Below are 1006 nucleotides of genomic sequence, written 5' to 3'. Positions count from 1 at the left end.
AGAAGCAGAGAAGACACAAAGGCAATAGCTGGGATCAGGAGGATTAAGTACAGCATCTCATATGCTATTTACAGGGAGGAGAACGGCCAAGCTACAGGTCAGACAATCTTGGCAAAGAGAACACGGGATGCCTCAGACACAGCTGCCCAAGGACTGATAACTACCTCCCAGGGGAAAGAGTCCAGACCCCAGAAACCATGACAACCTTGACTCCCCTGAGGCATTGGCTGCAGCAGGTTACAGGCCTCACCTCATCCATTCCTGGTAAGGCCAAGGAAGAGATGCTCCCGTTGTCTTGTCATGCGGGCTTCCAAGGAAGTCTTGGATTGGCTTGGCTCCCTGCAAGCATGCGTAGATAAAGTCATTACCTTCCTAATGCATGTATCAGACAAGTGGGATTTGAAATTGAAAGCATGACCAAGACAGCTCAGTCAGTCAACAGGGTCTAAAGCATGGGAGTGAGGATTGGAAAAGAAGAAAGACAATTAGACAAAATTATAGCATGACTCCAGTCGGCACTGAGGCTGAAATAGTCTAGATACATCCAAAAAACATGGTCAGTTCTTAGATCAAAGACAAAGCAATCAAGCCAAGTAGTGAATAAGGAAATCACACAGGACAGTAATTAAGTGGTCAGCAAAGAGATCACACAAGGCAGTAATTCAGCAAAGCAGTAAACAAAGCCCCGTGGTCACTGTTTCTGACATGCTTAGCTGAGCCGACTTCCTTGTTCGAGCCCAGTGACAGATGCCAAATTCCCAGAAGCGGCACCAAAAGCCATCAACAAAAGCATATTACTACTAGGTCAGCGACGCGGTTCAGTGGGTAAAAGCACTTACAGCTAAGACTGTGGACTGGCTGGTTTTGTGTGTCAACTTGACACAGCTGGAGTTAGCACAGAGAGAGGAGCCTCCCTTGAGGAAATGCCTCCATGAGATCCAGCTGTAAGACATTTTCTCAATTAGTGATCAAGCGGAGAAGGCCCATTGTGGGTGGTGCCATCCCA

The sequence above is a fragment of the Mus caroli genome, unplaced genomic scaffold (genome assembly GCF_978045245.1).
Source record: "Mus caroli unplaced genomic scaffold, Mus_caroli_1 scaffold_6, whole genome shotgun sequence".
Lineage (NCBI taxonomy): Eukaryota > Metazoa > Chordata > Mammalia > Rodentia > Muridae > Mus > Mus caroli.
This window is presented reverse-complemented; position numbering follows the sequence as displayed.